We start from the raw sequence: 23,410 nt of genomic DNA on the forward strand, positions 1-23,410 counted from the left end.
TGGAATATCTTTTTCCATCCCCTCACTTTCAGTCTGTATGTGTCCCTAGGTCTGAAGTGTGTTTCTTGTAGACAGCATATATAAGGGTCTCATTTTTGTATGCATTCAACCAGTCTGTGTCTTTTGGTTGGAGAATTTAATCCATTTACATTCAAGGTGATTATCGATATGTATATTCCTATTACCATTTATTAATTGATTTGCGTTTGTTTTTGTGGGTCTTTTTCTTCTCCTGTGTTTCCCACTTAGAGAAGTTCCTTTAGCATTTGTTGTAAAGCTGGTTTGGTGTTGCTGAAGTCTCCTAACTTTTGCTTGTTTGTAAAGATTTTGATTTCTCCATCGAATCTGAATGAGATCCTTGCTGAGCAGAGTAATCTGGTTTGTAGGTTTTTCCTTTTCATCACTTTAAATATGTCCTGCCACTGCCTTCTGGCTTGCAGAGTTTCTGCTGAAAGATCAGCTCTTAACCTTATGGGGATTCCCTGGTATACTCTTTTTGCTTTTCCCTTGCTGCTTTTAATATTTTTTCTTTGTATTTAACTTTTGGTAGTTTGATTAATATATGTCAGTATGTTTCTCTTTGGGTTTATCCTGTATGGGACTCTCTGTGCTTCCTGGATTTGATTGACTATTTTCTTTCACATGTTAGGGAAGTTCTCAACTATAATCTCTTCAAATATTTTCTCAGACCTTTTCTTTTTCTCTTCTTCTTCTGGGACCCCTATAATTCAAATGTTGGTGCATTTAATCTTGTCCCAGAGTTCTCAGTTGAGACTGTCTTCAATTCTTTTTTCTTTATTCTTCTACCTGGCAGTTATTTCCACCATTTTATCTTCCAGCTCACTTATCCGTTATTCTGCCTCAGTTATTCTGCTATTGATTCCTTCTAGAGTATTTTTAATTCCAGTTATTGTGTTGTTCATCACTGTTTGTTTGCTCTTTAGTTCTTCTAGATCCTTGTTAAAAGTTTCTTGTAGGGCTTCCCTTGTGGCGCAGTGGTTGAGAGTCCGCCTGTCGATGCAAGGGACACGGGTTCATGCCCCGGTCGAGGAAGATCCCACATGCCACGGAGCGGCTGGGCCCGTGAGCCATGGCCACTGAGCCTGTGCTCTGCAACAGGAGAGGCCACAACAGCAAGAGGCCCGCGTACCACAAAAAAAAAAAAAAAAAAAGGACACTGGAGAGGGGACTTCCCTCGTAGTCCAGGGGTAAAAAATCCACCTGCCAATGCAGGGGATGCGGGTTCGATCCCTGGTCGGGGAACTAAGACCCCATATGCCCGCGGGGCCACTAAGCCTGCGCACCACAGCCACTGAGCTCGCACAGCTCAACAAGAGAGCCCGCGAGCCACAAACTGCAGAACCTACATGCCCTGGAGCCCATGAACCTCAACTAGGGAGAGAGAAACCCACACACCACAACTAGAGAGAAGCCCATGCGCCACAACTAGAGAGAAGCCCATGTGCCACAACTAGAGAGAAGCCCATGCACCACAACGAAAAATCCCGCATGCTGCAAATAAGACCCAATGCAGCCAAATAAATAAATAAATATTTTAAAAAAATTTAAAAAGGACACAGAAAAAAAAAAAAAGGACACAGGAGCAACTTGAAGAAGATGGATGCGATGGTCATCAGGATAAAAAGACTAAAATATTTTTAATGATCCATAAATAAGAAAGTTTATCTCTCTGAAAAAAATACACTAATTGAGGAAAGAATTTGAAAAACATTTTATATATTCAATATGTCAGCCTGTTTTCTGAATTCTAACATAATTATTTTCACCCTAATCTAAACTGCAGTTTAAATACATGAGTTCATAATGATTCTTTAAGAATTTGACTACCTTTGAAGGATGGTAGGGTGTCAATTCCGTATTTTTAACACTGGTTTTTCTAAAAAACAAAACAAAGCAAAACAAAAAGAATTAGGCGTTTCTCATTACTTTCCTATCGAAGTTGTACTGGATATCTTTCCTGAGTGCATCTCCATGAGTATTTTTACAAATCCCTCTGTCCTTTGCATTTCTTATAAACTAGCACTGGGAACTACAGGCTTGATCGTATTCAGGTTTGAAATTTTGAGTCAGATTATTTCATAATAGGAAACTCTATGTAGACCAAGGCCCAGTTCCTTCAACAAATTCAATGCACAAGTAGTTATAATGATAGAGGGGAAATCTTTCCATTGAAAGTGGCTTAAGTGACATTTTTTAGAAACAGGCCACACTAAACTTTATTGTTTAGGGATACACAATTGGGTGGCAAAACTGTAAAGCAAAGCATGGAAATGATTTTTATGTTACCTGGATACAGGTAAGCTGCTGTCTTCCCTCCTGAAGGATGGGGCATGTGGTGGGTTCTGGGTGGTTGGTCAAGGTTTATCCCTTGACTTGGGGGGTAGTTACAAGAATTTGCCTTATAATATTTCTGTATTATGGACAATTGTTTGATATAGTTTATGTATCTGTGCTATATTTTAAAATAAAAATTTTAAAAAGAAGTCAGGATAGTGATTAATTTTGGAGAGGAGGGTTTAAAGAGAGCAAGAAAGTTTTGAGGACATGGTGACATTCTCGATATGGGTCTAAGTGGTGGTTATTTGGGTTTGTGTAAAAATGTGTCAAAATAAACATCTATGATTTCTTCACTCTTCTGTATGTATATTTTATTTAAGTAGATATTTTTTAAAAGATATTTTAAAAACTAAAATGAAAAGAATCACAAGAAAGTCTTCCTTAGACACTGCTTAATTTACCCTTCATTTTTAATTTTAGGAAATGTTGCCTTTTAGAGTCATCTGTGTCATGGGAGAAATACATAATTTCATACTTGATTTAGAAGGAGTCCAGATGCTATTACATTGTTTACTTGGCGCTGTGTGGAAGTGTTGCTTAAAGACAGACTTTCAGTGCCAGAAATTTCTTTGCAATATATCATGTTAAACACCAATGATTTGTGTTTTAAATTTTGGCTAATGCTTTTCGTACCATTTGATTTCTTACCGTAAACTGTGAGAGCTATCTGCAGGGAATCTAGGCCTTTCCTGTTTCTCATTTCCTTCATTTTGGGAGATAACATCACGGTATAGAAAGAGAGGACCCAGTTACTTCCAAATCCATAGATTCATCGGGGCTGGGAAATGTCAAATCAGCACCTGAATAAATAAAACACGAGCCCATTAGTGCGAACTTTCATGACCTGTCAGCATCATTAGGTTTTGCTGTGCACAGGGAGCCAGATGGTATAAGGCCTTCAATAACGATGGCATCTCTCGAGAGAGCCCAGCAAATCCAGTCTTTGCTTTTTGAATAAGCATTCCGATGTTTACTTTCCAGGCAGGGACCTCACTTAGCTTTCAGGTTGCTGTAATTCAAACCCTGACCTCCTAGGAGTCTTTCCACCCTGCTGTGAATAGATGCACCCAACTAGATTCTGTGGTGGAACTCAAATCCACCGACCTAACCCACATCATGACCCCACAGTCAAAGAACCTTCACCAGGCCTTATCCCTGATACTGGTACTCTCAAAGGTAATCTCTGCCAGGACCCCTTTGTTTGAGAGGATCAACTCATTAAGTTTACCATGTAAGCTTGGGCTGTGAACATTAATGTTTAAAAATGTAAAGTTTCAAAACAAAAGAACTTTTCTTAAACAAAAAAAAACAAAAGAAAAAAATTTTTTAAAAAGATATAAAAGAATGCAAATTTTACAGGCATGGACCTAGACCCAGATTCAAATCCCAGCCTTGCCACTTACTTACTAGCTGTGTAACCTTGAGCAACTTACTAAATTGTTCCAGGCCTCAGTTTATTCACCTGTAAATGGGGAACATGTCATCATCTATCACACAGATGGGAACTAAATGGTATTGTTATGTATAAAACACTCAGAACCGTGATTACAGTAAGCACTCTGTTTGTTATTATTATTATCATTAGCTGTGTGAGCTTTGCACAAGTAACTTACCCTCTCTGTGCTTTAGTTTCCTTATCTAGAAAATGGAAATAATAAAAATAAGACCTACCTTATAAGGTTATTATAATAGTATAGTCCCTTTCTAGTCCCTTTCAGTCTCTTCTGTGCAATACACAAACTCTGAACAGGATGAAAGAAAATCATAATTTTAATAGCCCTTGAATTCATTTTTTTCAGTTGTCATGTTTTAACTTATCTTTTTTCTTCCAGTTTTGTTGTGATATAACTGACGTACAGCACTGTAGAAGTTTAAGGTATACAGTATAACAATTTGACTTACATACATCACGAAATGATTATGGCAATAAATTTAGTGAACATCCATCATATCATATAGATACAAAATTAAAGAAATAGAAAAAAATTTTTTTCTTTTGATGAGAACTCTTAAGATTTGCTCTCTTTCTACCTTTCCTATACAACATACAGCAGAGTTCATTATATTTCTCATGTTCTACATTATAGTCCTAGTACATCCCTTGAATTCCTTTTAAAGGAGACCTGACTTCCTTTAGCAAAATTCTTTAATAATATCACTTGGGTGGAAAGTGCGACTGTCAGGGCATTAGTAATAGTCAAGGGGGCACAAGAAAAGCTAAACTACTTGGGAATAGGAATGAATAGAAATGCTGAAGTGCAGACAGAGGCAAGTAAAGAGAAAGGCAGAAGGGAGGTTGAGAAATGCAATGAAATGGCTGAGGGTCTCTAGAGAACCAGAAGGTCTACTATTATCATTATATTTTTGTTACATAAACGCCACCTATCTTCTGAAAGCAAGTAGTCTATTACCACCAACAAAAGCTTTGTGTAAGTGTGCGTGCATTTATGTGTGTGTGTATTAGTCATGGAAACGTGCTCAGTTCCACGTTTGTGGGTGGTGTAGGAGGGAGACTTCGTGCCTGGGTGTGGCCGAGACAGACTAGTTGTTCACGAGCATCCTTCATCTATTCGATACATCTTTCCAAACAGGACTTCTGAGTTCTAGCTAAGGATATGGATATACCCAGCTGAAGTCTCCATTTCCTGTTCTCTTGCAACCAGGTGTGTACACATGAAAAGTTCTAGCCAATAAGACTGGAGAGAGATAGTGAGCGCTACCTCCTGGCCTAGATGATTACACCCTCAGCACACCATGGAAAAGACCGTGCATTGACACCAGGTCCTAGGTTTTGACAGAGATGCAATGACTTGTTTAGACATCGGGCTGCCTCCCTCGAGGAGGAGCTGAGTGTGTCCTGCACCAGCAGGAAGCAGGTTGTAAACGTGATGCAGACTTTAAGTGGCCAGACTCTCTAGTGTCAATTTCATTACAAAACTAGGTTTCAGAGAGAACAGCGGACAAGAGAGCTGTTCTCAGAGAGCAGAACCAGAGTCTTGCCTAAAAGTTACTCCACTGCCAGGGCAGGGGGCCTTCACATCTTGTCCTGCAGAAGTCGATCAACGCTATGGACCACTGGGTGCCGGGTTTCCAATTTTTTTTCTTTTCCAAATAAGGATTTTTATAGCAGCTGTCCTTGTCCTAGTCTACCATTTCGTACTGCATCTCTGGGAGGGACCACAGACAATGTGGGTTTTGTTTTGTACATGTTGGGAAGGGCTGTCTCATGCACGCAGTCTTTGGGCCCCAACTCTGCTGCATCAGAATGGGCCTTGGGCCTGAAACACTTCCTACCAAGAGATAAAGGGCCCGCACAGCCTGTGCTGGGCTTATCGCCCTGTGTGGGAGTATCTTTCCTTGTTTCATGCTCAATGAGTACTCTTTTGTCTCTGCTTAAAGCGTGTGTGTCAAAGGGCAGCTGGCCAACCCCACAGCTATGTCTGTCCTTTGCAGGGAAGGGACAAGATTCCTTCAACTGCAGCACCAAAAGAGTACGTATAGGCCAACCGCCCTGTGTCACTGCCAGGAACAAGCCACTGGCCAGGGAACGCTAAGGCACACAATTGAAGCTAATCTTACTCTGTCTCCTTTCTGTGTAAGTAAAGATTTATTTCATCCAGTGCTGTCTTCCTTGGCCACTTTGATACAAGATGCAATGGGAAGAAGTTTGGACTTCTATTCCTGCTGGTCGGCATAGTGGTGAACTTTGCTATGATTCCTCCAGTTGGAGTCCTCCCCTGGGATTGGTAACTGGTGCATGGTACTCTGCTCCACAGTCGGTCATCAGATCATGAGAAGCTATATCTAAACGTGATGGAGGAGGATGCATAACAACTTGATATCCTAGCTATTAAACTGGATGAGGCGTCTCACTTGAGGAGGTGTGAGTACCTTCTCTGCATTGGAAGAGAGGAGAGCATTAACATTTAGGGATCCAAAAGGATCAACAGTGACAGAGATCTAACCATAGCCGTATCCATGCCCCACTTCTTATTTTAATTTTTATTGGAGTATAGTTGATATATAATGTTGTGTTAGTTTCAGGAGTATAGCAAAGCGAATTAGTTATATATACACATATATCCACTCTTTTTCAGATTCTGTTCTCATATAGATCATTACAAAGTATTGAGTAGAGTTCCCTGTGCTATACAGTAGGTCCTTATTAGTTATCTGTTTTATATATAGTAGTGTTGTATATGTCAACCCCAAACTCCCAATTTATCCCTGCCCTCCCCTTCTACATAAGTTTGTTTTCTACATCTGTGACTCTATTTCTGCTTTGTAAACAAGTTCACGTGTACCATTTTTTTTTAGATTCCACATATAAGTGATATCATATTATATTTGTCTTTGTCTGACGTACTTCATTCAGTATGACAATCTCTAGGTCCATCCATGTTGCCGCAAATGGCATTATTTTGTTCTTTTTATGGCTGAGTAATATTCCATTGTGTGTGTGTGTGTGTGTGTGTGTGTGTGTGTGTGTGTGTATATATATATATATATATATCTTCTTTATCCATTTATCCATTTATCTTCTTTATCCATTCCTGTATCAATGGACATTTAGGTTGTTTCCATGTCCTGGCTATTGTAAATAGTGCTGCAATGAATATTGGGGTGCATGTATCTTCTTGAATTATGGTTTTCTCCAGATATATGCCCAGGAGTGGGACTGCTGGATCATATGGTAACCCTATTTTTAGTTTTCTAAGGAACCTCCATGATGTTTTCCACAGTGGCTGCACCAATTTACATTCCCATCAACAGTGCAAGAGGGTTCCCTTTTCTCCACACCCTCTCCAGCATTTATTGTTTGTAGATTTTTTTATCATGGCCATTCTGGCTGGTGTGAGGTGATACCTCATTATAGTTTTGATTTTCATTTCTCTAATAATTAGTGATGTTGAGCATCTTTTCATGTGCCTATTGACCATCTGTATGTCTTCTTTGGAGAAATGTCTATTTAGATCTTCTGCCCATTTTTTGATTGGGTTGTTTGTTTTTTTGATATTGAACTGCAGGAGCTGTTTATCTATTTTGGAGATTAATCCCTTGTCAGTCACTTTGTTTGCAAATATTTTCTCCCATTCTGTAGGTTGTCTTTTCGTTTTGTTTATGGTTTCCTTTGCTGTGCAAAAGCTTTTAAGTTTAATTAGGTCCCATTTGTTTATTTTTGTTTTTATTTACATCCATGCCTCCCTTCTTCCATAATGACAGCCATTACTGGGCTCATGTCAGCCACCAAAAGCTACACTTCTCAGCCTCCCTTGCAGCAAACGGGATCCATGAGATGTGAGCAGGATTGATACGTGCCACTTCCAGATCATTTTCAGAAGAGTTAGGTATGCACTTCCCTGGCTGTTCTTGCCCCCTTCCCAAGAATACTCGGAAGATGATAAGAACTTCAGACACTGACCAGACCTAGACTCTGTATCTGTAGACAAGTACTTCTCTATCTGTGATGGAGGACAATCTCTCATGGAAGAATACTTTTGAAATATACTATAAAATTAAATCTCTAGAAAACATGAAATGAATAAAAAAACAGAGACAATTTCCAAATGTTTTACTATTTGACTCCATAATATTGATAACAAAATTATATTTCAAAAAATATAATAATAAACAACACAGACATGTTATAAAACTAGGCACATTAAACATAACAGAAGACATGCAACACTTCTTCACTGAAAAGAATAGAATATTGCTCTAAGAAATTAAAGAAGACCTAAATAAATGGTGTAATATAATATGTTTTTGGATTGGAAAACTCAATATTATTAATTCTGCTCATGTTGATTTATAGATTCAATGCAATTCTGATAAAAACCCCTGCAGACACTTTGGGTGAAACTGACAAGCTAATTGTAAAATTTGTAATGGAAATTCCTATGGACCTAGAACAGCAAAAGTCATTTTTAAAAAGAGTGAAGGTGGAGAAAATGATCTGATTTCATGATTTACTATAAAGCTACAATAATTAAGACAACGTGGTTTTGGTAAAAGAATCCACGTAAAGATGACTGGAACAGGAAAGTGACTCCAGAAGTAGAACCACTTATCTATGGTAAGTTTATTTTCCACAAACATGCCAAGGTAATTCAACAGAGAAGGGAAAGTTTTTTCTACAAATAGTGATGGATGACAGGATATCTGAATTTTTAAAAACTGAACATTAATCCTTACCTCACACATCACAAAAATTAGAAGTGTATCATAAATCTAAATGAAAAAACAAAAAATTGCAAAGCTTTTAGGAAAGAACCTAAGTAGACAATCTTTAAAACCTTGAGGTAGGCAATGTTGTTTTAGGACAGAAAAAACATAAACCATAAAAAAATGTTTTTCTGGGCTTCCCTGGTGGCACAGTGGTTGAGAGTCCGCCTGCCGATGCAGGAGACACCGGTTCGTGCCCCAGTCCAGGAAGATCCCACATGCCGCGGAGCGGCTGGGCCCGTGAGCCATGGCCGCCGAGCCTGCGTGTCCGGAGCCTGTGCTCCGCAACGGGAGAGGCCACAGCAGTGAGAGGCCCGCGTACCGCAAAAAAAAAAAAAAATGTATTTCATTGGGCTAATAATGTTAAACTATGAATTTCAAACTGGCTTGGCAGCTGGGCCGAGGGCCTCGTAGCTGACGTGGTGTTTGCGATTGAGGGCACAGCCAACCTGGGGCCCTTCTTCGAGGGCCTCCGCAAGCACTACCTGCTCCTGGCCATCAAGTATTTTAATGGTGGTCCTGCTGCCGAGACGGACTTCGGGGGAGACTATGCGGGGACCCAGTACAGCCTCGTGGTGTTCAACAGAGTGGACTGTGCTCCCGAGTCCTAAGTACAATATCACGCTCCCACCAGCAGCGCCTATGGGTTTGTCATCTGGCTCGATGGCGTGAAGTTCATGGCGGGGTGGGGGTGGGCGGGGCCCGAGCTGCAGCCTCATCGCTGAAGGCGTCAGCAGGGCTCTGCAGCTGTTCGATGACTTCAAGAAGATGCCCGAGCAGACTGGCCAGACACGCCGACTCTGCCTCCTTACTGTAACTCGCCCCCCTACCTGCTGCCTGCTGTCGAGGGCAACACATACTCCGGGTGCACGACGGAGACCCTCGTGCAGAAGGCTGGGGAGTGAGGAGTCTACTTCTCCATCGTGTTGCCCTGGAAGCTGCCTGCCCTGCAGCTTCTGTTCGAGAAGGCGGCTCCTCCCACCAGGCTGGAGCCACTGCAGCCACCAACAGACGTGAGCCAGGACCCGAGGCACATGGTGCTGGTGCGGGGGCTTGTGCTGCCCGTCGGGGGTGGCTCGGACCCAGGCCCCCTCCAGCCAAAGCCGCCCGTGCCCCTGCCTCTAGATCCTCCCTCGGGCGCCCCGCTCTTGGCAGCCCCCCAGCAGCCTCTGCCCTCTGTCCCCCTGCAGTACCAGGTCCCCTGAGTGCAGCCCAGGTGGCTGCCCAGAGCGCTGTGGAGGCCGTCAAGAACCTGAAGGCTGGGCTTGGCCCTCGCGGCGCCCATCAACCCTCTTCAGAAAGCCTCTCTAGGAGTGGGTCCCCCCCTACAGCCAGGCCCGGGCCTCCCCCCTTCCCAGCCCAGCCAGGTCTCCACTGTGGCCCCTGGCCCGGTCCTGGCCCCCCAACTGGGCAGCCCGGGGCACTGTTCAGGGCGGGCACGGTTCTCCGGCCCAGCTCGGGACCCTGGCCCTCGGCGGGCAGCAGTCAGTCTCCAACATACTCCTGGCCTGGAGCGGGGTCCCCGAGTGGCAGGAGAAGCCCAAACCCGCCTCTGTGATGCCAACACCAAGCTGAGTTGGTCACTGCCTTCTCAGGTCTACCTGAGTCACGGCGAGAAGCTGAAAAGAGGACAGCGCTGATCACGAAGCCCATCCCCCAGCAGCTGCTGAGCACCCTGCGCCCTTTGTGGGACTCAGGGATGGTCCATTTCCACTTCACCAACAAGGACCTGGACTCCCTCCGAGGTCTCTACCACATCCTGGGCAACGGCTTCGCTGGCTGTGTGCACTTCCCCACGCGGCCCCCTGCGAGGTGCGTGTGCTCATGCTGCCGTACTCATTCAGGAAGGTCTTCACGGGCCTCATCCCCTACGACCAGAGACACTTTGTCAGCGGCATCCGGGAGGTCATCACCAACCACAAGCAACTCCAGCAGCAGAAGTTAGAGCAGCAGCTCTGGCCGCCGCAGCCCCAGCCTCAGGGGACTGCCCAGGTGCCCCACAAGGCCCTCCTGGAGCGGCCCCCCACTCACCCCCTCCCGGACCCACCCATAGGCCCCCGAACCCCGGGGCCGACCCCCAACTGCAGAGCCTCCTCTTCAACCCGCCACCACCCTAGACTGCAGTCCCCCCTGCCTCAGGCCTCTCTCCACCACCTCCAGCCACCAGGGGCCCCTGCACTGCTGTCCCCACCGCACCAGCCGCCCGTCCAGTCCTGGCCTGTGCAGCTTCCCCCCAGGGCTCCACTGCCAGGTCAGAGGCTGCTCAGCAGGGTTCCCTGGGGCCCAGTCCCCCAGCCAGACCTGCAGCCCAGCGTCATGGAGGATGATATCCTCATGGACCTCATCTGAACCCCCAACACCCAAGAAAGTTCCTTTTAACACACACACACACACACACACACACACACACACACACACAGGCTGGGTTAAGAAATAAAATAATTATGAATTTTTAAGATAGTATTATAACTATCAATAATTCCTAATGTTTTGAAAAGTTTTTAAATCATGACGTTTTCTCAAACTGAAATTAAAATATCACACGCTGTAACAGGGTCCTACTGCCCATGACTAGTACGCCCAAGATGTCACATGACCACCACACCCGTGTTCTCAACATCCATACTGCAATACACTCTGTTGAGTGAGACCGTCATGCACTTGTGGGTGACAGCAAGGTCAAATTTCTATGAAAGTTTCTAAATGCTTACACAGTTTCAGAACCTACCTCATCATGGACCACAGTGTGCAGACCACACATGGAGTAGCAACTGTATTTCTGGGGCTGTTGTTGAAATGGCTCAGCCTGTATCCCAATACTACCATTTTTGAATATATTTCCTCATCTGATTTGAAATGTCATCATATCATAAACCAAGTTCTCATATATAGTTGGTCTTTTTCTAGGTCTCATATTTTATTCCATTAGTCTTCACTAGTGTCACAGAGTTTTAATTACTGGAATATTTCCTTCTGAAAAGTTTCATAATCTTCTTCTTTTAGGGCTATTCATTTCTTATTTAATTCATACTATTCCTGGATATTTGAGAAGGTGCTAACAAATACTGAAAGCGTGAATGACTATGTCATCAAGGTCCAGCTCAAGCCTGAACTGAGACAATCATAGAATTCGGATTGGAGGATGCAGGGTCCCTGGCAGAAGTGGGTCATGTTAGAGTCCAAGGAGTCTCTTAGGATACACTCATCATAGGGAAAAAAGAGAGGTGTGTAAGTTTGGGTCTGTGATGAAACCTTATCATCAAAGGGAAGGAGTACATTAAAATGTCTAAGTCCTAAAGAAAGAGAATGTAGTGAGTAAAAATGAAAACATCTGTTTATGTATATTAGATCTCTGGGAGAAGCAGATTCTCAACTGTATATATGTAAATAAGAAAGCAAGAGCCAGGGGAATTAAGCTCCCACATCCTGCAAGTTGCTTGGTGTGGCCAAAAAGAAAAGCAAGAGCCAGGACATTTTTGAAATTAAAAAGAAGAAATGAACATTGAATTGTCCTACTAAATATTGCAACGTATTATTGAAATCACAAAAATTAAAATAGTTTGCTATTGAGACATGAATGAATAAACACAACAGAATGGAAAGTCCAGACATTAACCAAAATATATATGGGAATTTAGTATGTGATAAAGGTAAATCTCATATCAGTAAATGGTATTCAGACAACTAAGAAGAGATTTGGAAAGGGAAAAGTTGTACAAAAAGCTCACACTGTACACCAGACTAAATTCCCAATGGATCAAATATTTACAAGAAAAAAATAAAAATATAAAAGAAAACATGGGTAAATTCTATTAAAACTTTAGAGCAGGGAAGATTTTTTTCCTAAGGAAAACTCAAAATTCAGAAGCCATAAAAGAAAAGATTGATAAATTGACTACATAAATATTTTTAACTCTTCAATTAAAAATATAAAAATCAGGGCTTCCCTGGTGGCGCAGTGGTTGAGAGTCTGCCTGCCGATGCAGGGGACACGGGTTCGTGCCCCGGTCCGGGAAGATCCCATATGCCGCGGAGCAAGTAAGCCTGTGTGCCACAACTACTTAAGGCTGAGCACCTAGAGCCCGTGCTCCGCAACAAGAGAAGCCACTGCAGTGAGAAGCCCACACACCGCGCAACAACGAAGACCCAATGCAACCAAAAATAAATAAATTTTTAAAATAAATAAAGTCAAAGTCAGTTAATATATAACTAAATTGGAGGGGTGAGGGAGTGTTGAGAGGCAAGAGAAGGGAGGTGAGAGTGTTGAATTCAGGGAGTCAATAGACATTTTTAAAGTTGATAAATCAAAAAATAGAAATATATAAGCATGTTATTTAGAGTTCGGTAGCAAACAAGCAGATGAAATAATAATAGGAACAGTTAAAATTATCGGGGGGGTATTTTACTTTTTATTTTTACTATTTATTATTTTTTTTTATTATGTGTCTTAGGTAGAACAATGATCCTCAAAATGTTCATTTCCTAATCCTTCGAACCTGTGAGTGGTGACCTTAATGGCAAAAGTGACTTTGCAGATATGATTAAGTTAAGGCTCTTGAGATGGGGCGATTATCCTCCTTAATCAGGATGAGCACAGTGTAATCGCAAGGGTCCTTATAAGAGGGAGGCAGAGGGTAAGAGGCAGAGAGGAGATATGACGATGGAAGCACAGGTTGAAGTGATACACTTTGAAGATGGGGGAAGGGGCCAGGAGCCAATGAATGCAGGTGGCTTCTAGAAGCTGGGAAATGCAGGGGAAAGGATTCTCCCCTACAGCTCCAGAAGGAACACAGTTATCCCAATACATTGATTTAACCCTTAAGACTCATTTTGAACTTCTGACCTGCAGAACTGGAAGATAATAGAGATGTGTTGTCTTAAGCCACTAAAATTTGCGGTAATTTGTTGCAGCATCGACAGGAAATTAATTCACGATGCATGTATTACTTGTACGGTAAGTCCCCTACATACGAACCTTCAAGTTGCGAACTTGCATTCACATGTCCAATCACGTAAGTTAGTTTACGTGTTTGGTGTACATTGTCACGTGTGTGCATCCTCTACGACTGGTTGTGCTTTTGTATACTTTCCTGTACAGTACTGTATAGGGTACAGTAGTACAGTATCTTTATTTCAAGCTTGATCTGCAAGAGGACGACTTCACTGAACTCCTTGCTGTGTAACATGAGGAGCTTACTAATGAAGACCTGATGGAATTGGAGGCCCAGAGAAAGGACAAAGAGAGACAAGAGGAAGAAGAAGTAACTGAGGAACTGAAGCGATTCCCAACACAGGAAATGGCAAGGGGATTTTCTTTATTTGAGGAGGCACTGCTGGTTTTTAAGGCACAGGACTTAGAATGTGTACCACAAACAGAACGGTACGCGAAGGTAGCAGCAGCCGTGCAGAATGCAATCCAGTGCTACCATGTCATCTATGATGAGAAGAAAAGAGCTACTACCCAGACATCACTAGATCGTTTTTTCAAGAGGGTAGATAGAATTGAATCCAGCAAGGAACCAGAACCTACGCCATCAACGTCAGGCGTGAGTGACATTGCAGCCTGCCCTCCCTCTCCTATCGCTGACCATCCTTCAGCTCTACCATCTCCCACCTCCTCTCCCTCCTCCAGTCAGTAACTCTTCTTGCCTGTTCGCTCCATGCCAGCCCCTGGATGCCAGCTGTTGTACTGTACTACTGTACTTTCCAAGGTACTGCACTGTAAGATTAAATATGTTTCTTTATTTTTTCTGTGTGTTTTTTTATGTATCATTTGTGTGAAGAGTATTATAAACGTATTACAGTATGGTACCATATAGCTGATTGTGTTAGTTGGGTACCTAGGCTAACTTTGTTGGACTTACAAACAAACCGGACTTACGAACGTGCTCTCGGAACAGAACTCGTTTGTATGTAGGGGACTTACTGTACTACTTTTAAAAATTAGAAGAAATGGCAACAATCCCATAGGCTGTCAGTGGAGAAAATGTGACAAATGGAATCAAGTCCCACCCTTTTTCCTTGGGGAAGGTAGGGAAGGCCATGTTCTCATTTTGTATGTATTAGTTTGGGAAGTCTAGCTAGGCCAGGAAAACTGTGGAAGATCCATTTTCATGGAAGCCCAAATACCGGATTATCAGACACTGTTCTGCCCCGAAACACTCAACCTGGAAGAAGCTTTCTACCATCCTACCCATCTGCAGCTGACCCAGAAGGCTAGCACGGAGAACAAGCCTAGGGCCACGCATAAGGACAAAGCTAGGCCCTGTTAGACGGTGATGGAGGGATGCCCCCACCTGCCCTGCTCATGGCCATTTGTTTGGAAGTCAGTGTGGCCACCGGTCAAAAGGTTTGGTACGAGATCACAGGACAGTGCCTAGGAGAGATGGGACGTAGGCTGTTTCAACCAGGCAGGTAGGAGGCCTCCCTTCTTTTACCAGGGTTCCACTCCACTCTACCTTTCTTCTGGGTGGTCTTCCCCCCACCCCCAATGCCAGGACTTTACCCTTTAGAAGAAGTACCTAACAGGATGACTTCGAAGCACATCACTAACTTACACTGATATGGTGATTTGGAAAGCACCACAACTCTTGGTCTTACGGCTGCTCATTCAGAAAGGCACTCCTCACTGTCAACCCCATTTTTTTTGCACAAGTTTTTTTTTTTGGCCTTGCCGCATGGCTTGTGGGATCTTAGTTCCCCGACCAGGGATTGAACCCAGGCCCTTGGCAGGGAAATTGCGGAGTCCTAACCACTGGAGCGCCAGGGAAGTCCCACCAACCCCAACTTTTATCACAATGGTGTGTAAGATTTAAAACTCCCAGAGATGGCCTTGGTCATCCTAGTTCAGGAAATCCTGTTGGTAGAACTCAAGTGAAATAAGATCTTTCTCCCACTGAAGAATAGGAAAAGAAGGTGGTGACAGGGCAGGTGACAAGTCCAACTGGCAACTTTGAAATGTGGTTGGAGTGGGGGCCAGGGACTTAAAGTGTGCATTACAGCTGCATTTTGAAAATTTCTCCATCAAAACACTTAACACCACTTGAAAGGATCTGCATTTCTCCAAGGCCCTTAAGTGTTATGCTTTTCCTGCACCTGCTAAGTCACTCCTGAAACCGACACTCTTGTTTCCAGCTAATGGAATTGTTCTATTAAAAACTGGAATGAGTAGACTTTGCACTGCTTTAGTTCATGGAGGAAATATTCATTCTTAGGAGTAAAAATAAAAATCCCACTTGGTAAGTAAGTACCGGGACAAGAATAATGTTTACTCGAAGTGACACTTACAGGAAAGAAAAGTACTCGATCTAGGGACAAGAAGTTCTCCTTTAAGGAATTGTTAATGTATGGTTGATCCAGGGTATATTACAGCAAGATGAAAGGATGCTGAGAGACCATTATAAATCCATGATTGAGCCCATTCCTCCAGTGAAGAAATTGACATTGAGTAAACCTCACTGACTGGCCCAAGGCCTATTAGATAGTAAGTGGCAGAGCCAGGAATTGAAAGCAGATGTCCTGACTCCAAGCCCAGGGCTTCCTCCTTTACCAAGCTGCCTACCTCTTAGAAACCTTGTGCGCACCTGTCGTCTTACTCGTGTCATGTGATTCTTCCTGGAAGTAGTCTATGTCACTTCTGCTCACGTTTATTAGCCAAAGCAAATCACATATCAACGAGGCAGGGTGGATGGATGGCCCTCTTCCTGGGAGAGCAGTGAATAAAAACGGAAACAATAATACAGTCTGTACCACCACCTTCCTCAGTCCCTTTACCGCAGCAGCGGTAGCAGCTGTTGATAATCTCTAGTTTAGTTCATTGTCCTTCCTCTGTTGGGCTCTTCCATTCCCTGTGTAACCAGTACCTGGGATTGGCAGCTCTGTTTAAATATTCAAGTGATTTCTGCTTCTTAGTTAAGCCAGCTGTCTCTACCACATTAACACATGAACCCTTTCTATGTTTTCGGATGTGCTAGGCACAGATCACCACGTGTGGTGTCGATTTTTTCTTTTTTTTTTTTTTTGCGGTACGCGGGCCTCTCACTGCTGTGGCCTCTCCTGTTGCGGAGCACAGGCTCCGGACGCGCAGGCTCAGCGGCCATGGCTCACGGACCCAGCCGCTCCGCGGCATGTGGGATCCTCCCGGACCGGGGCACGAACCCGCGTCCGCTGCATCGGCAGGCGGACTCTCAACCACTGCGCCACCAGGGAGGCCCGGTGTGGATTTTTTAAAGTAGTACTATGTGCAAAAATACTAAGTGAGTAATAATTATGATCACGATCAGCCTGAATCAGTTGGGAGCTGGTTCCATTCTGAGTGACAGAAAATCCAAAGCAACAGTGACGTAAACAAGAAAGAACTTTACTTCACTTGTCCATAAACTATGCCTCAAAGGGTCCGATTTGATAACTCCATAATCATCAGGCGACCAGGATCATTGCTTGGCTTCTCCTTCATGCTACCAGATGGATTGAAGCAATGACAAAGTGTTTTGGAACTCGGCAGCTCCTAAGGCTGCCTCCTGCAATCCCCTCCCCCAATTGCTTTGAGAAAGGTTAATTGCCTGTATTAACTTTTTTGCTTAAAAAATGTGTAGGTTGATACAATTTCAATTGGCCAGAACTCAGCACCTAACCATAGCTAGCCACAATGGAGGCTGAGAAATATTCATCTTTATTCTAGGCTGCTACGCGTCCAGCTAAAAATTGGAAGTTCTGTTATTAAAGGATTATGGAGAATGGATACCCAGGGAAAAGTAGCAATCTCTGACACACCCACAAACGTTTTCACGAGTTGATAAATCTTGAGTAATTATTTCTGTATTCAAAGTAACTGCAAACCCCGAGGAGGACGCAGGCATTTATTTTCCATTATGGAGAAAAGAGAATTTACTTTTCAGAACTCTGAAGGGGATCTGATAAAGAAACTTGCTCTCCTCGGAGTTAGAAAGAGAAAAGAAGCAGCTAACAGACAACAAGTTGAAACAGAAATTGGCAAGAAATGCTATTATACTGATATTAAAACAAACGTAGTCAATGTTTATATAACACTTTTTAAAAATTGTTACAGTCGCGCTCATTAAATCCTCACCAAAAAATTGTAGTTTGTATTACCATCCTCATTTGACAAGAGAGCTGAAATTTAAAGAATTGAAATGAGTTACCCAAGTTTAAAAGCAATGGACTAAAATTAGTGTCCTTAAGGTCTAGACTTCAGAATCTATGCTCTTTCTTCCCCTCCAGCGTGCCTCCTTTTGTGGAATTTGACAAAACACATATGTCTCCAGGCTGGAAGTAGATGGTGATGACTCACAAAAATCTCTGAGAGAGATATACACAAGGACACTGGAGATCTGAGCTACGGAACATAGCTGGACCATTGAAGAAAAGACCTAGCCCTTTGTTACAAGATTGCCTTTCTATAAACCAAAGAGGGCATGATGAAAGGTACATTATTTTTTCTAAGTGAGATTTACAGGCAGTGAAGCATGGAAGCGTAGAATTCTCCCACGTGCTCTGTTTCCTGAGACTTTTAGCTTCTGACCATCCTTCTGCCTCAGTTTCCATTAACACTCCCTAGACTGCTGGGACACAGAAAGACAAACACTGTGTGATTCCACTCTTAGGACATATGTAAGGTAGTCAAAGCCACAGAAACAGAAAGTAGAAAGGTGGTTACCAAGGGCTGGAGGGAGGAGGGAGGAGGGAGGAGGGATTTGTTTTAATGGGTATACAGTTTCAGTTTTGCAAGAAGAGAAAGTTCCAGAGATCTGTTGCACAACAGCCTAAATAAACTTCATGAGACTGAACTGGCCTTTTAAAATGATTAAGATGGTAAATTTCATGTGTGTTTTTTTTTTTTAAACTGAGATACAGTTGATGTACAATGTTATATTAGTTTCAGTTGTACAACATAGTGGTTCAAAATTTTTTAGATTATACTCCATTTAAAGTTATTCTAAAATATTGGCTGTATTCTCTGTGCTGCGCAATACATCCTTGTAGCTTATTTCTTTCATACAGAGTAGTTTGTACCTCTTAATCGCTTACCCCCATCTTGCCCCTCCCCCTGCTTTCCTCTCCCTACTGGTAACCACTAGTTTGTCCTCTATATCTGTGGGTCTGTAAATTTTATGTGTTTTTACACACACACACACACAAAAGAAGCAAAATTCTCTAGGTGAAAAGTGGATGCTGGCCCAGGAATCAGTTACACAGCTTTGAGATGCCAATCTAAATTGTAACTAGGTAACTAAGCCATAGCTTTTGGGTACACCATGCTTGATCAGATTGGAACTGAGCTACTGAGGTTTTCAACTCTTTACGGGTGGATTGGATTAAATGCTGCCAGTGCCAAATCTGCAGAGGAGAGGAGGTGGATTGAGGCAGATCCTTGGTTACTCACAGTACATAGCTAGCTCAGTCCTTCTCACACAAAGACAGTGGATAAATCTTCATTCAATCCTTTACAGCTGAATTTTATGACAAATTGTCTTCCAAAGAGGCTCTAGTAGTACCAGAGACATTGATTTAGAGTTTGAATATTGTTTCAGGTAAAGTGGAAATGGATCAAAGCAATATTTCTAGTTAATATATTTTTAGATAATGTGATTTTAAATGTGTGAGTTTAAAATGTCATAAATATTAATGAAGTTATTTACAAAACAGAAACAGACTCACAGACATAGAAAACAGACTTATGATTACCTAATGGGAAAGGAGAGGGGAAGGGATAAATTAGATAAACAACAAGGTCCTACTGTACAGCACACGGCACTATAGTCAGTATCTTGTAATAAACTCTAATGGAAAAGAAAAAATGTAATAAATATTAAAAATAGATGTTTTATTATTTTATCTATTTTGAAAAGTTTATATATTGAGAATTATAGGGGAGTTGTTTTTTTTTTTTTAAGTAGAACACTAATAGTATCTGGTTTCAGAGATGTTCTCCTAAGAAGCAACACACCCTGTCATGGAGTCCCCAGCGCTTGCCTCTAATCAGCCTGGACTCTGCATCACTCCAGCTGTCTGTGCTGCTTGTGGGTATGTGCTGGGACTGGATCTCCAACTTCCACTCTTCCAGCAACTGGCTCCTGGGTACAGTCTTCTGATTTTGCTTCTTTCCTCTCGCTGGATTTGCTACCCTGCCGGTGTCTCCCTCCACTTTTGCCCTCTGCATTTGCTACCCTTCCGGTGTCTCCCTCCACTTTTGCCCTCTGCTTACTGGACTCCCTCCACTGCTATACTTTTCCATTTGCTTCATCCCTCTCTGCTTTATGTTTTTAAAACTTGGACACAAAATACATCATATTTAGCCACAAACTCTGGAATCTGTTAGAAGATAGTGCTAAGTGTTCTTAGCATCTGCATACAATAACCAAAGAAGGTTTGATAATAATAAGCCGTACATACAGAATAAGGACCAAAAGCCATGCTTGTCCTCCTGATAGAAGTACAATGGTTGTGGAATCCTCAGTCTAAGGGGCTCCTTTCAGGGAAAATCTGACCCGTCTTCCTATAGCTAAACTGTGGTACTCTGAAAATGTACACGTTATTAGTGTCAGACAGCAAATTTGCACAAAGGCATACAAAGGTCTGAAATTTGATAAGCATTTTTTTATGAAAGTGGAAAAGACCCTCTTCTTTGCTCTAATCATGTTTTATAATAATTCATTTCTCTGTATGAACCCTTTTGAAGTTGGTAAACCAAGGCTGAAGTGATGGAAACATATTCTGAAAGATCTCCCAAAAGGGAGCTCCCAATACAAAGCAACATAGGATAAAAAGGCAGAATAACGACCTTAAGGTTAGCTTCTGATCAGATAGTCTAAGTTCTAACTTTGCCTCTGCCACTCACCACGTACCTGACCTTGGATAAGTTCCTTAGTGACTCTCAAGCTCTATTTTGTTCACCTATATAAATGGGGATAAAAATACTACTTACCTGGTAGAGTTACTACAGCAAGTAAATGAGAGGGTCTATGTAAATCTCTTATCACAGTTACTCTTAGACCTTAGTAAGATTTGGGTAACTGGTAATATTGAAAGCAACATAAAACCCCTGTTCCTGCCATAAGAGAGCAGGTTTTTAAAAAATTCTGAATATTCACAACAGATCAGCTATTGTGTAGCTGCAATTTATACTTAAAACAGCAGGTGGCACTAGTACCATATTTATCTGGGACTACATGTCCCCTGATTTTTTTTTTTTTTTTAAGCATTCATTTTCAGCTTTCTTTTCCAGAAATAGGAGCATTTCCCCCTTGATCTTTTAATTTTTGTTATCCCTCTATGGTTTAGTAGGCTATTCAGTAGCATAGCAAAGTAAATTATTTCTATTTTTAGGTTTTTTTGGTTTTGTTTTGTTTTGTGCATTTTTTGGGGCTGCATTGGGTCTTCATTGCAGTGCACGGGCTTCTCACTGTGGTGGCTTCTCTTGTTGCGGAGCACAGGCTCTACGCACAAGGGCTCAGTAGTTGTGGCGCACAGGCTTAGTTGCTCGGCAGCATGTGGGGTCTTCCTGGACCAGGGCTCGAACCTATGTCCCCTGCACTGGCAAGCAGATTCTTAACCACTGCGCCACCAGGGAAGCCCTAGTATTTTTAATGCAGACACAAATTGCCGTGGGCTGATTTCATGAAATTTTTAAAATTTATTTTGAAGTTTTGCCCTCTTTCTAATTCGTTCTCTAAGTTTGACTGAATTGTTTCCTATGGGCATTGAAGTAAGAATATTTTACATCTGTGGTCTCCTTTAATCCTAAGAAAAGTTCAAGCCCCCTTTTCCAGAATACCATAGGATATGCATTTATTAGAAGGAATGTTTGAAGAAAAGACTTTGAGCGTACCAATGATTCTGAAATCATTTTTAAATCGCTCATGGGTCATTCAGCAGCAATGATCATTATATTTTCCAATTCAATTTGCATTGCTGTCACAATATCTTGGTGTATGTAATTTCCTATGTTGCTGCCATTGCAACTAACGGCAGGTCATTCTCTAGCCCAGCTAGGAAGCCACAGGTCTGACTTTATTAGGTTGCATCAGGCTTGAACTGTGACATGGCCCCGGGCTCCCTTGAATTACAGAGTTCAGAGACCCTCTAAGAGTTAACTCAGTCCCTCACAGCAAGATGCTCACTCAGAGCCAACCGAAGGCAAACACAAGCTCTGTGCAAAACATATTCGTGCAACCACACCCCAGAGTCTCGTTTGCAACCATAATTCTGTGGTCAGAGCACAAATGGTGGTATTAAGAAAGATCGACCACAAGGGCGGAGCTGTCAGCTCACACCGGGCTGGGAGGTGAGCTCTGAGGGTCCTGCTAATGCCTTTTAGGGGAACAGTGACACCAGCTTTGAGGGAGGAATTCACAGTGACGTCCTGCAGCCCACTGAAAGGCTCATTCCCTCCAAGAGCATACACTAGTGACAAAATAACAGTAATTGGGTTGACCTAGTTAAGCTTCTCTGTAACAAGTGAAATCACTTTAAACCTAAATTCTCTTCTGTGTTTAAAGACATAAGTTTAAGGAGAAAACTAAACTTTGTAGAAACTGAAATGTCACGCATGTTATAGTCAAGTAGTAAATTTCATGAAATGGCCTTATTTTTTTTTTTTTTTGCCCATGAGGTCCCCTCACATGAACATCAAAACAAGAGAGAACAGTTATGATAAAATTCAGGTTTATTTGAAAATATTCACTGTTGATTCTGTTAGCCAGTTACGCTACTAGCAAATAATGACAATTTGGTGTCCTCGGTTCCTGTCTCACATTTCCCTGCGTTGGACAGAGCAGTCCTGAATACTGATCTAATGATGGTGTTAGAGGACTTAATTTCTTATTTCTGGTGAATGGGACTACATGACAATTTGAACTTCAGTGTGATGCAAGCTGCTGGTTTCCAATATATATTCTTCATCAAATTAAGGATGTATATCCTATTCTTAGTTGACTAAGAGTTTGGATCAAGAATGAATGTTAATTTGATCAAATACTTTTGCACATCTATCCGGATGATCATTTGGTTTTTCTCTGAGACCTTTATTTTTTTTAATTCTTATTGGAGTATAGTTGATTGACAATGTTGTGTTAGTTTCAGGTGTACAGCAAAGTGAATTGGTTTTATATGTACATATATCTACTCTTTTTCAGATTCTTTTGGGGACTTCCCTGGTGGTCCAGTGGTAAAGAATCTGCCTTCCAATGCAGGGGATGTGGGTTCAATTCTCTGTCGGGGAACTAAGATCCCACGTGTCGTGGGGCAACTAAGCCCATGCGCCAAAACTACTGAGCTCACACGCCTCCAGGAGAGAGCCCACGCGCCCTGGAGCCCGTGTGCCAAACTAGAGAGAGAAAACCTGCACACCACAGCTAGAGAGAAGCCCACGCAGCACAGCGATGAGCTCTGCAGGCCTCAAAAAATAAATAAATAAATAGAAGAAAATAAATAAATAAATAGATTCTTTTCCCATATAGGCCATTACAGAGTATTGAGTAGAGCTCCCTGCACTATACAGTAGGTCCTTATTAGTCATCTATTTAATATACAGTAGTGTGTATATGTCAATTCCAATCTCCCAATTTATCCCTCCCCACCGTGAGACCTTTTGATGAGATAAATTCTGTTGCTAAATCTCCCACTACTGAACCACCCTTCTACTTTTAGAATAAAACTTGTCATTCTGCATTGTTCTTTTCATTGAGCACATAATGAGATTCACTAATATTATATTTTGCATCTCTATTTATAGCTGTTTTTGTACAAATGTAAGTTTGCATTTATATTTTTTCTTGTACATTTTAACGAGTTTTTCTGCCAGGGTTGT

General features: G+C 42.2%; 1 pseudogene across 1 annotated transcript; it reads left to right on the forward strand.

Annotated features, from left to right (window-relative positions):
* The first annotated feature begins 8,455 nt into the window (after nucleotides 1-8,455).
* Nucleotides 8,456-10,932, forward strand: LOC309963836 (mediator of RNA polymerase II transcription subunit 25-like; annotated as a pseudogene). Its single transcript has 2 exons — nucleotides 8,456-8,463; nucleotides 8,978-10,932. The product of its transcript is annotated as a mediator of RNA polymerase II transcription subunit 25-like (transcript).
* Nucleotides 10,933-23,410: the final 12,478 nt, after the last annotated feature.

The sequence above is a fragment of the Leucopleurus acutus genome, assembly GCF_964270905.1.
Source record: "Leucopleurus acutus genome assembly, chromosome: 7".
Lineage (NCBI taxonomy): Eukaryota > Metazoa > Chordata > Mammalia > Artiodactyla > Delphinidae > Leucopleurus > Leucopleurus acutus.